At 39.4% G+C, this 13,962-nt stretch overlaps 1 pseudogene; it reads right to left on the bottom strand.

The window, feature by feature from the left end:
• LOC149158090 (putative calcium-binding protein CML25) overlaps nucleotides 1-11,780 on the bottom strand; it is a 33,331-nt pseudogene extending 21,551 nt beyond the window's left edge.
• Between the last annotated feature and the right edge of the window lie 2,182 nt (nucleotides 11,781-13,962).

Below are 13,962 nucleotides of genomic sequence, written 5' to 3'. Positions count from 1 at the left end.
AGCGAGCAGGATGCATGGAGGTTCCCTATGGCTGGATAGAGAATACCCAATACATGTCGAAGATATCTACCGATTGACCGGGTTGGAAAACATGGTGAATGCAGTCAGCACAACATTCCAGGCTGGGGCCAAGCAAGGAAAGAAACCCACAGAGGACAACATCTGCACCCACTATGGGACGAAGCGTGGGGGAAAGGCACAAAGCTAGATAGAATCAACAAGGATAACATTCGGTGTGCCTCCTACCTGATTTCAGGAAAGCCGATGAGGCACTTCACGAGAAACGAGTGCACCCTGGACACAATCTCAATAGCATAACACTGCTGCCAGGGTGAGATACTCAACTGGGCAGCCTTTGTACTCAACGAACTCTTTAAGGAATGCGAAGATGTCTACCGGTGGAGCACTAGATTTGTGTTCGGATATTTTGTAATGATGCTGGAAAAGTGGAAGTGGAGACCACCTCCAGAGAGTCAAATGGCAACTATTACTGAAGATCAGCCAATTGCACTTAAATATGAACCATGGAGGGCATCGGGGGATCCCAACATCAAGGAAATGAATGAAATGGCCTTCAGGAGCTGGTATGCACAGATGGTGGATGCTATTCAGTCCACAAAGAGAATACCCAGGACTCTCATGGATAAGTTCTTGGGCGACCTCTTGTCCGGGGCTTTGCATGCACATACTTATCTCAGACCACAGTGTGTCAACCCCACCACATTTAAATTAAGGCCACAAAGATTTAGTCTGACAGAGGAGGCCTTGCACAGAGAAGTAGAGTCATGGCCAGGAGTGGCCTGCGAAATAACAGAAGGGAAGCCTAGGTACCTGTTCAGAGCTATGGCACCACATAACCAAGAAGGAGAGGGGGCAGAAAGCAGCAACAAAAGGGTGGCAATGGAAGTACTCCAACCAATGCTGCTCCAAATGGACAAGAAAATGTTCGAGGTAAGAATGGCAATCACAAGCTTCGAGCTAGGTGAGGGTGAATATCCCAAACATTTTCAAGGTTCAAGTATGTTGTTCCCCATTATAATGCCACCCCTCTCAACGACACCTCCCACGGGTGTAGCCCAAGCTCCCTCCACGATACCAGTGCCCAAGCCACAAAAGAAGCGAGTTATCCGCACCGCCAAAGCCAAAAATTCGGCTACCAAAATGGCAAAAGTTAGCACCCTAGCCCCAATCATCGATCTCACTATTGAGGTCGAGCTCCAAATTCCCAAAACTGCCATAGTCGAGGAAATCCCCAACACTGCAACCACTGCAATACATCAGTCGCGGGAGTCATCCCCGCAAACAGCGTCCATCTCCGCAATGGCGTTCGAGCTCTTCCCCTTCGGCCACATGAGAATATCTGCGGAAGTAGAAGTTCAGTTAACTGGCTGGAAGGAAGGTGCCACCTCGACCTTAGGAATGCCACCTAATGAGAGTACAACAACGACCAAGTCTACCCATTGCGAGAGTAAATACAGTCCCTATTTGCCAACAGAAGGGCATGCACAGATCCTATTCAGCTCCAGCAACTAAAGAAACAAATCAACGTCCTCCAAGCCCAGGTTGATGCAATTGAGGAGGAGTCTGCCACATTTCCTTTAGTTTTGGATGACATCGCACCAATTGTGGGATGCCTTACGCAATTATTGATGTGTCAAGATGCTGGGTGGCGAACACTGATTCAAAACAAGAATCCCTATAGTGATTCAAAACAAGAAGGATGTGACCGAGATTAGAGTATGCGTTGACTATAGGAGCCTGAACAATGCATGTGTGCATGACCCGTTCCCCACACCCTTCAATGACGAAATCCTAGACAATGTTGCGGGGAATGAGGCTTACTCATTCATAAATGGCTTCTCAAGCTACCACCAGGTCCGAATAGCCAAAGAAGATAAAAGGAAAAAACCTTCACGACGGAGTGGGGGAAGTACGCATAAAATGTAATTCCATTCGAATTAAAGAATGCGCCAGCAGCCTTTTCAAGGATTGTAATAGCAGCTTTCTGAGACTATATTCATAAGTTCCTAGAAGTCTACATGGACAACTAGATATTATAAAATATGCTGAAAAATCATACTAGTCTGTTGAGAGTAATGTTCGAAAGATGCAGACAATTGCAAATCTCTTTAAATTTGAAAAAGTTCATTTTCGTGTTTCCCTTTGGAACCCTGCTAGACCATGTTGTTTGCAAAGATGGAGTCTACATTGACCCTACCAAAATAGCAACCATCATCCACATGGAACCACCCTGCAACATAAAGCAACTAAGAGAAACTCTAGGCCATACGAGGTACTACAAAAGGTTCATCAAAAACTATGCAACCATAATAACCCCAATGGAGAGATTGCTAAAGAAGACGGAGGAATTCATTTGGACAACAGATTATCAAGCAGCGCTGGAAAAACTAAAAGAATGGTTAGTAAGTGTGCCCATATTGGTGTACCCTGATTGGAACAAAATGTTCCATTTACATATTGATGCGTCTAGAATAGCACTAGGAGCAGTCCTAGTGCAACTAGGAGAGGAGATGGATCATCCAGTATACTATGCAAGCAGAAATCTCTCCACGGTGGAAAAGAATTACACAACAACAGAATGAGAAGCTCTAGCAATGGTCTACTCTCTCCAAATGTTTAGGCACTACCTGCTGGGGGTGCCATTCAAATTTTTCACAGACCATTCTGCACTAAAATACCTGGTAAACAAGCCCATACTGTAGGGAAGGATATGCAGATAGCTATTATTGTTTCACGAGTTCACGTTTGAAGTAGTTGTTAAGCTGGGCAGATTGAATGTAGACTTGGATCACCTTTCTCACCTAGAGATAGGGGAGAGCGATGGAGCAATAGACGACAAATTACCCGATACCGATTTGTTTAGGATAGAAGCCATACATGACCACCTGCTTGAAATTGCTACTCTGCTCACAATAAGTAGTTTTCCACAGGGCTACACCGCAATGCAGAAAAGGCACCTAGTGGTCAGAGCAGCGAATTACCAACTCATAGCAAGACACCTTTACAAAATAGGTTTAGAACAGATACTCATATGTTGAGTCCTATAGCACGAAAGAGAAGATATCTTATGGGAGTGCCACACAGGGGTTGCAGGAGGACATGTAGGGGGTAAGGAAACTGCAAGCAAGATACTACAAGCGGGACTATGGTGGCCTACGGTACATAAGGATTCCAAGGAATTCTCTAATGAATGCGATTTTTGTCAAATAGTTGGAAGGCCTTCCCGACGCGATGAACTACCACTACACTCGGTCCATATGGTGAAAATATTTGATAAATGGGCGGTAGACTTCATTGGTCCAATATCCCCACTAGTACGTCACTCCAAAGCCCGATACATAATTACGCCATAGAGTACATGTCAAGATGGGTAGAAGCCGTGCCAGTGAAAGACTGCACAGTAGAAACCGCAGCGTGCTTCATTTTTGAAACAATCATCTCAAGGTTTGGATGCCCAAGGAGTCTCACAAGCGACGAAGGTACACACTTCCTGAACTCGACAAACCAGGTCCTATTAACAACTTCTATGGTACAACATCACAAGAGCAACTCGTACCATCCACAAGTAAACGGTGCAGTAGAAGCATTCAAAAAGATACAGGAAAAAGGGCTAACCAAAATCGTATAAGCCAACAGAGATGACTGGGATGAGAATTCCAGCGACACTCTGGGCATACAGAACAACAGTTAAAAGACTCCACAAACAAACTCCATTTCAGTTGGTATACGATAGAGAGTTGGTGGTGCCAGCAAAGTTTGTACTACCCAAAAGGTTCATTTCAGAGTCAACAGGAATGACCGATAGCAGTGCCTTGCGGGACAGACTGAGCTAGCTATTAGAGCTTGATGAACGCAGTTCTTGGCAGAATTCCATCAATATGTCGAGCAACGAAGATAGACGGCTTGGCATGATAGGCACATCAAGAAGAAATCGTTCGGGGTCGGCGACCAAGTGATCCTCTATGACAGCAAGTTCCTCAAGTTCCCAGGAAAACTACAGATGCACTGGTTAGGCCCGTTTATAATTTCACACATAAAGGAATCTGGTGCGGTGAGACTCGTGTAACTCGATGGAGTCCTATTACCAAGATGGGTGAATGGCACAGGCCTAAAACCTTTCCACAAGTTATAAAGAAAAAAAAAGGTTTAGTTTTCATAATAAGGTTGCGGTCAGTAGAGAGATACTGCAACCAATTTGTGGTCGGGGGGGGTAGTGACAGCAGGAACAATAGCAATGCTTGTCAAACACTGTCAATAGAATACACGTAGTGTCAAACATTTTCCAAAATTGATGACCGCACACACACCCGTCCCATTAGTTATTCCCTGATTAAGTAATAAATAAGGAAACTGTCAAGGTAGGGTCACAAAATATTTCTCGTTAAGCATAGAATTAGTTAATAAATAAGCCCATCATAGCAGAATAAAGACGCTATGCAACCCACTTTGTACTCTTCCATAGTTGTCACATACTAGTCAGCCGACGGCAGCAAAAAGATAGCTAAAATTCATGGAATGTTGTGTTAGAACCGGCTACATAACTCTTAGAAGAATGCAGGGAATGGTATAATTTCAAACACCAGAAGGATTCCAAAAGCACTCGGAAGAACAAGAGTAGGACAGGAGAAACAGAAGACCACCAATGAAAATCGTTTATAGAAGAAGGGGAACAATGGCTAAGAGAATCACATCAGTTCCACAAATCGCTCTAGATGCAAGAATCGAAGTTATGGATGACCTGTATGGGAAATACGACTGGTCGAACCTCATCGACAACGACTCCATAGGCGGGTTCTAATTCCCAGCAATGAAGAGGGAGGTATATGAAGAAGAATTTCAACGGGAGGATGGCACGAGGGCCTCCAGAATCAGGGGGGACTTCAAAGGGCTATAGAAGTCCACACTGTTCACCTCGAGAAATATGCCTATGTTCGGCACCCAGTCGGCCGCCATGCAGTCTACCAAGCTATTAGCAAGCAGGATGCATGGAGGCAGGGAAAATTTTAAGAACCCCCCCTAAATTTACATGTATAATAAATGGGCGAATCTCCATGGTATATAGGAAAAATGAAAGGCGATTTTATTAATAATATGATATGTATATATAATTTTTTGGCGAATCTCTCACCAGGCATGGCAAATATTTTACTCAATTATAAAATCTTGTGTTTATTGAATACACAAATGAAATCATTGCATTTCTTTAAAATATCTTTTGAAATCAAAATTACTGAAATTACATATGATAACCTAGTGGGTATAGGATAAAATTCTCCCGTGCCATTCACAGAAAGCATGAGAAAAAACCTAATACTATATATAAAACCAAGAAAAATTCACATTCATCACTTCTAAGGACCTCATAACCACCTTGCCAATACACAAGTATGTTCCTATTTGTAATTAGAAAAATTACCCAAATTACAATCTATTTACTCTAGCATATGTTGGAAAGTTATAGAAGGATGACTAGTGCAATCAATCCATTCCTTTTAGCCATGGATTGGTTTCAGTTTAAAACAGAAGTATACAAATATACTTGTCCAATGTCTATGCTTTAACCATTCACCTTAAGATGTTTTTACAATATAATTTCCTAAGCCTATTTAATATCTTCATTATCATAAAAACCAACCTATATCCATCTTAACTCCACATCTACCACTCTTAGGGGATGAAATCTATTTATCCCTCTGAGCACTTGGTAGACCCAGAATTAAGATGGATCTAAGTTGATAGAATTTCCCCTTTAAATAGTCTATGCTCACATGAATACCATGGTATTACCATGGGTTATCTGGAGCTTAAAAATTACTATTAGTAATTTATAAAAATTAATAGTTGATTTTTATTTTATTTTTTATTTTAACCAAGCTAAAATGTTTAACATACATTAAATTACAACATCCATTTTTACTCTTGATTGGATCAAATATTTTTTCACTCTATGCTAGTTTGCATATCACAATATTTAATACCTCTCGGGGGTTAGTAGATCCAGAGTAAAGATGGATCTATGTAGGTTTAATTCCCCCATTTAAATAGGCTACATTCCAAGTGAATGCCATGGGTCAATACTATGTGTCATTTTGGTGAATACCATGCGTCAATACCATGTGCCATTTTTATTTTTATTAATACTAATATTAGGGTTAATAATGTTTTTTTGCATGGTATTAATAACAATCTAGTCCATGGTATTTGTCCCATAGTATTTTGCCCATAGGTTTCACCTAAATATAACGCATTTTTTGAGTGTTAATATAAGGTGACTTATGGAGTAAATATAAAAAAATATTTTATTTATTTACCATAACTCTCGTTTATTTATATTTTTATTAATTTACCGTACCTCTTTTACAAATATGGTATTTGGCCCATAGGATTCACTTCAATAAAACCTCTTTCTTGAGCCTTCATAAATAGAACGAGAGTTATGGACTAAATATAAAAAGAGGTTTTATTTATTTACCTTGCGTCTAGTTTATTTATATTTTTATTTATTTAGCATACCTTATGAGTAAGTATAAAAAGACGTTTTATTTATTTACCATAACTTTTGAGTAAGTATAAAAAGACATTTTATTTATTTACCATACCTCCACTTTACTTATATTTTTATTTGTTTACACCCTTGCATGTATATATTGTGACTTATGGAGTAAATATAAAAAATGTTTTATTTATTTACCATACCTCTCATTTATTTATATTTTTATTAATTTACCATACCTCTTTTATAAATATGGTATTTGGGCCTTTGGCCCATAGGATTCACTTAAATAAAACCTATTCTTGAAAATGGACGAATGGATTCACTTAAGTAAAACCTATTCTTGAAAATGGGCGAATGGAAGGTTGTAACTCCTAATTTCAAGGGCTAAATTTACCTTTTTTACCCTCTCCCTTAAAATAAGGTGGGCTATTTGAGGTGATTTGTAAAAATGTACTATGATACAAAATATTCGCCCACTAAAAATTTAAAACCCCTTAATTTCGCCAAAGGGCAAACATTCGCCCCTAAAATTTTCTATGCATGGAGGTTCCCTATGGCTAGATAGAGAATACCCAATACATGCCGAAGATATCTACTGATTGACCGGGTTGGAAAACATGGTGAATGCAGTCAGCACAACATTCTAGGCTAGGGCCAAGCGAGGCAAGAAACCCATAGAGGACAACATCTACACCCGCTATGGGACAGAGCGTGGTGGAAAAGGCGCAAAGCTAAATAGAATCAACAAGGATAACATTCGGTGTGCCTCCTACCTGATTTCAGGAAAGCCGATGTGGCACTTCACGAGAAACGAGTGCACCCTGGACACAATCTTAATAGCATAACACTGCTGCCAGGGTGAGATACTCAATTGGGCAGCCTTTGTACTCAACAAACTCTTTGAGGAATGCGAAGATGTCTACCGGTGGAGCACTAGATTTGTGTTCGGATATTTTGTAATGACACTGGAAATGTGGAAGTGGAGACCACCTCCAGAGAGGCAGATGGAAACTATTACTGAACATCAGCTCATTGCACTCAAATATGAACCATGGAGGGCATCGGGGGATCCAACATGAAGGAAATCAATGAAACGGCCTTCAAGAGCTGGTATGCACAGATGGTGGACGTCATTCAATCCACAGAGAGAATACCCAGGACTCTCCTGGATGAGTTCTCGGGCAACCTCTGGTTCGGGGCTTCACACGCACATACTTATCTCAGACCATGGTGTGTCAACCCCACCACATTTAAATTAAGGCCACAAAGATTTAGTCTGACAGAGTAGGCCTTGCGTAGAGAAGTAGATTCATGGCCGACAGTGGCCTACGAAATAATAGAAGGGAAGCCCAAGTACCTGTTCGGAGCTATGGCGCCATAGAACCAAGAAGGAGAGGGGGCAGAAAGCAGCAGCAGAAGGGTGGCAATGGAAGTACTCCAATCAATGCTACTCCAAATGGAGGAGAAAATGTTTAAGGTAAGGAGGACAATCACAAGCTTTGAGCCAGGTGAGGGTAAATATCTCGAACATTTTCAAGGTTCAACTATGTTGTTCCCCATTATAACGCCACCCCTCTCAACGGCACCTCCCGCGGGTGTATCCCAAGCTCCCTCCACGACACCAGTGCCCAAGCCACAAGAGAAGCGAGTTATCTGCACCCCCAAGCCAAAAAGTCGACTACCAAAAAGCCGAAAGTTAGCACCCCAGCCCCAGTCGTCGATCTCACTATTGAGGTCGAGCACCAAATTCTCGCAACTACCATAGTCGAGTAAATCCCCAACACCGCAACCACTGCAATACATCAGTTGTGGGAGTCATCCCCGTAAACAGCGTCCACCTCTGCAATGGTGTCCGAGCTCTTCCCCTTCAGCCACAGGAGAATATCTGCGCAAGCAGAAGTTCAATCAACTAGCTGGAAGGAAGGTGCCACCTCGACCTTAGGAATTCCACCTACTGAGAGTACAACATCGATGCTAGTACTATACCCACTATCTGGAAGATGCCTGGATACTAGTTGGCAGCGAGAAAGGACTGGCCCGTACCTACCCGCTCTACCTATAAAGATCATAATCCCCCCAAACCCTAGTATCACCCCAATAACACCACAGTTCACCCCGCCATCACAACAACCATCCCAGCAAGAGCATTCACTCGCGTCACATTACGATAAATACATTGCAAGCAGCCTACCCTTACAACAATAATTTCCAAAACCAGAAACAATGAGAGCTGATACACTTTATCACTAGTCATTAGCCTCATTATTTTCATCCATTCATCAAACCACCCACAAGGTCGAGGGCCTGCATGAGAAATTGGCTAAGGAGCATGAGCAGTAGACGATGCAATTGCTCACAGTAACGGAAGAACGGGATCGCTTGCAAGCGGAAAATACAAGGTCAGGAATTCTAGCTCTAAAGAACCACCAAGTCTACCCGTTGCGAGAGTAAATACAGTCCCTATTTGCCAACAGAAGGGCATGCACAGATCCTATTCAGCTCCAGCAACTAAAGAAACAAATCAACGTCCTCCAAGCCCAGGTTGACGCAATTGAGGAGGAGTCAGCGAGGATGAAGAGAGTAATACGAGACTTGCAGTCCCCGCTGCGAATGCAAGTCCTACTATTAAAAGAGGCATGCGATTCAAGCAGCCAGCAACTGGACGACCTACAGGTCCAACTATAGTTTACTCTTTTGTTGCTTCCAACAAGGAAGACCATATTGAATCATTGTTATTATGCAATACTTATGCAACTAGATTTTGTATTGTGTAAAGTAAGAATGGATGTTCACAACTTCACAATCATCTAAATAGTTAATGCTTCACGATTTTGAATGACTCTATTTTTAGATGGGTCTTATAGCATTAGGATATATAATGAAAGTCTCACAAGCAAGAATTTGTTAAAATGCTCAAATGACTTGAGTACAATTTTTTGTTCTTTTTTTTTAACACAGTTTGAATATCTCATAGTATGATAGTTTGAAGTATTATTGGTATTCCATTTCATTAGTGAAATTAAACTCCAAATGGAATTTAAGATTGTATTTATTTTATGTTAGTTTGAAAAGAAATTTTATTTTTAATTGTCATGAATGATCATGTTAAAATCTTGTGGTAAGTTATGTCTTTGTAAACTCCATAAAGTTGACACTTCCTTCCTTGCACATAAATGGTTAATGTGAGCCCATTTTTTTTTGATACAATAACTACTTAGATAGAATTGTCTATTTTGGAATAGGGATTATAGGATTTTATTTTAATTATCAATATTTAGTAGGATGATGGTAGAGATTTAAACTCCACCTACTATTATGAAATATACATATTAATGTACAAAAGTAAAAGGTTCGAATTGATCTCCAATGCAATTATGCAACTATTTCCATATCAGTTAAATTGATTAATTAAAAAAAAATGGCATATGAAGGTGTGCCATATGAAGTGAATTATGTTTTTTGGGCACGTGGTATTGATAATCCACGATATTTTCCCAAGGTTTTTAACCCTTTTCTATATATTGATCGATGAAATTTCATATTTATTGAAGAGCAATTTCTTTTTCCTTTTGTTGAATTGCCGAGAGATAAGGATACAACCCACATGCAAGATTAAGAATGTAATTTCATCTTATTGGGCTCGGTGAAAGTTAATCTTGTTTTCCAAACTTGAAAAAAAAATCTTTGTTGACTTGACATCAAATTTACAACTTTATTTTCATAGTGCATTTCCAATCCTCATGTCAAATACCAAAAGTGTTATTTTTTTCATAGTTTTATATGAAATTCCACCTCTTATTCCAACGATAAAAAAAATCTATTTCTTTAATGGCTTTATTTATGCATTTTCATCCTTATTTACTTGCATGCAATTTCAAACAAGTCTCTTTTTGAGTTTTAAAATTATATTATGACGCATGTTTTCAAACAAGTCTCTTTTTGAGTTTTAAAATTATATTATGACGCATGTTTTTATTCCACAAATTATAGGGTATTTCTTAGCTTTGAAATTTGCATTTACAGGTCCCTTCTTGAGGTTCAAGATTGCTTTACTACAAATGCTTTTGTGTGTAGTTTTGGCCTTATTAGATTATTTAAAAATGTAAAATCTTGCATAGGCCTACATATAAAATGTAACTTTCAACCTTGGATACATGTTTGAAGAGTGATTTCCATTTATATAGTTTATTACATAAGAAATCAAAGGTAAAGAATGGTCAAAATATTCTTACATAAAGAAAAAGAAAAGGAAAAAACTCATTTTCAAAATTCATTAAAACAAGTCTCTCATCCAAAATTCAAGCATGTCCAAAAAGAGAAAAATAAAACTATAATACCTAATTTCCTTAAGTAGCTAAGATATTATATCTAATTTCATCCTTTCTTCTCTTTTTCTATGTACTCTTGGTTACCATTCTCTATTATAGAATAAAATATAATCAACTAGAAACAAATCCCTTTTTCCTCATTCTAGCCGAGTTATAACACCACTCGGTAGCAAAATAAGATTTATGTTTGACTCCAACTCTCAAATATAGCCATATGCCATTTAAGCTTGTATTTATTTTGAAAAACAATTTTTTTTTTAATTAGCATGAATAATCAGATTCAAATCTTGTGATATGTTATCTCCTTGTAAACTCAATAACACTTCCTTCGTTGCACATAAATGGTTAATGGGAACCCATTTTATTTTTATGCAATAATTAAGTGGAAAAAATGGTAAAAACAACAACGTAAGTGATCAAAAGTAAAAAATTCTAAAAAGGTGAAGGAATGCTAAAACAAACACCTAAGTAAAAAGAGTAAGAAGAGTAGCTATTTTAAATATATGTGCATATATTTAAAACTGAAAGTACATGCATTCAGCCGTCATATAATGATAGAGTTAAGCGCTGAGAGCTGAGGTAGGGGAATATTTATTTATTTATTAATTAGGGGGCGGCGTGGGCATCAATTAGCTATAGCATAGACGTGGCGGCGTTGAGGCCGTTGCTGTTGGCCTCCACCAACTCGTCGAAGTTGATGAATCCGTCTTTGTTGGAGTCCACCTTCTTCATCACCCCTTCAATCTCCGCCTCTGAAATCAGGGCACTCAGTTCCGACTTGGATATTTTGCCGTCGCCGTTGGTGTCGAACTTGCGGAACACGTCCTCAAGCTGGCGGCGGCTGCTCACGGCTGAAGCCATTCTCGCAGCTGAACTAGGTGATGGTGAAGGGAGGCAAACAGGATAATACTACGACTCGAGAAGGAGATGGAGATGGCGCTAGAGGTGGTGTGGAGGAGTGGAAACCAAGGGCATCGTTATATAGGGCTCTTTTCCGAATCTCTGCCACTTGAGGATGACAGCGCACCAATTTCTGGGATGCTTTACGCAATTATTGATGTGCCAAGATGCTGGGTGGCGAACAGTAGAAATGTTTGATTGATGTGACAAGATGCTGGGTGGTGAACCGTAGAAATGTATGTTTGATGTGCCAAGATGCGAAGAGCAGAAATGTATGTTTGATGTGCCAAGATGATTGTGTGCGGCAAACAGAACAGTAGAAATGTAGGTTGGATTCGAAGCGAATTGCAATAAAACCAAGAAAAACGAGCCTGCATGAGTAACCAACAAACCGAACCCTCCCCTCCCGTGCGTTCTTCCGGTCCCGCCTTGCGACCAGCACTCAAAATTCCATTCCTCCATCTCATCTTCAACTCCCTCTCCTTCCTATGGATGGAAGATACAGCAGACGGCGATCGAGGTTGCATGGACCCGAATCCCGAATATTTATTTATTACCACTAGATATCAACGTCGATACTTTAGGAGATACTCCCTCTTGTGTGGTGAACAATTAAAAAAACAAAAATGTTTGATAAAGAGAGGCAGCTTTAAATACCAATGATATCAGTATCAATGACATATCCAATGGAATATGATTATTTAATTTAATTTAATTTTGAAAGAAGCATTTTTGGAATCTAATTAATTTGAGTTTTTAGTTCATTTCAATTTAGTTTATGCTTAATTAAAGTATTATTTAATTAGATTTTGAAGATTATCATGTGTATTTTTCTTTCTTTATCGTGTCACTAAATTAAAAGAAGCTTTTGCTATTCAAATGAGAAGGTTTTGTAATCATGGAAGCAATAATGTGTAGATTGTCATAAATACATTGTTGTGCTATCCATTAGGTTCTCATGTGCATAACAATATTTGTAATGCTCAATTTATAGGTGTTGACTTCCTAACCATAGCGGAAATGAAGTGAACCACCCATAATAAAAAAATAAAGTTACTAGAAAAATTAGTAGTTAGGGGTAATGACATATGCCACAATATAGAATTACCCCTTAGGGCTAATGACATATGCAACAATAATAGAATTACCCCTCTCATGATGGTAACCTTACCCCACTTAAATCTTCTTTTCCTATAGACAAAAGGAGGAATAAAGTAACTCGTTGCCCATGGATGAAGGAATCAATGGAATGGACTATGGCGATGATGATTCCCCTACCAACACATCCACGTTTGGGTCTCACCATGAATTCTTTAAGATATGGCATAAGAAAAGGGTTAAATGATTAGAGTGCTACAATGACATGACCCAACTTTCAAGTTCCACTTATGGAAGTGGGGCCTACAAACCTACAACTAATTGACCTCCCTTAAGGGTTGCAGACCACTCACGAGCTTGACAATCAACCCGAGTGATGAATCCCTTGACAGCCAACCCAGGTGATCAATCTCTCAGATGGATCTATTTTCTCAAGAGAAACTCCCAAACTACACCCATAACATTGCATCTGTGCGGTTATGAAGCTCCAACAACACTCATAACCTTTCTTGTGTGTTGTTATGGCAAAAGATCCCCTATTCTGTGCATGCGGTTCTAGGATATGTGTGACCTTTTATGATGGCCTCCATGCCACTGCTGAAAATTGCCTGTAACTTTCCATAATCACGATTGAGATGATCACAATGGCAAAAATTCAAACTTGAAGCAAGAAATATAACTAGATTTCCTAGTACACATTAGACATTTCGTCAAACATATGGTAAACATATAAGTTATAGGTCATAAGTGCATATATCATCATAAATCTCTGAACTTCATCTAAGAATCGCTAAGAAGGTCTAATTCCTTCTCAATTAGGTGCAACAACACTTGTTAGCCCATGCATTCATCAGCCATTCAAATACTTATCAAATCATGAATAAGAGCCATAGTGAGAGCACATCATAGAACCATTCTTATAACCAAAAAATAACAAGAATATTGACCATGACAAACTAGCAATCAAATCAACATAATAACAAGTACGAGTTCTCATAGGTCGTAATAGGTAAAATAACTTATATTAACATATCTAAAATTCGAGCAAGTCAGGGAATTCCACGTCCAAGCCAACTTCACATTTGGGAGAGTCGAGATCCCTTGGTTGACAGATTTCCA

This window comes from Pinus tabuliformis, chromosome 5_2, assembly GCF_031772625.1.
Source record: "Pinus tabuliformis cultivar Carrire ecotype Pingquan chromosome 5_2, CPIR1, whole genome shotgun sequence".
Lineage (NCBI taxonomy): Eukaryota > Viridiplantae > Streptophyta > Pinopsida > Pinales > Pinaceae > Pinus > Pinus tabuliformis.
This window is presented reverse-complemented; position numbering and strand designations above follow the sequence as displayed.